Source organism: Gavialis gangeticus, unplaced genomic scaffold (genome assembly GCF_001723915.1).
Source record: "Gavialis gangeticus isolate Ggan-Ray unplaced genomic scaffold, GavGan_comp1, whole genome shotgun sequence".
Lineage (NCBI taxonomy): Eukaryota > Metazoa > Chordata > Crocodylia > Gavialidae > Gavialis > Gavialis gangeticus.
In genome coordinates, this window is record NW_017729019.1 from 15455177 (window position 1) to 15455409 (window position 233).

Here is a 233-nt window from a genome sequence, read left to right on the forward strand (position 1 = left end):
CTCCCTCCACCTTGAATCTCCACTGGATCCTCTGAGGACCTCAAAATCTCCTACAAATCCTTGAATTCCCCACGTACCCTTGAGGAAGGATGGTTTTACTACCTTGGAACTGGGACATGTTGACAAAGCAGCCAAGGAGAAACCTGTTGCCCATGTTGTGATAGCATCCACCCTTGGAGCTGTGGTTACATCTGACCCCCAGTGCTAAGAGGTTCCTGCAAGACGTCCTTCTC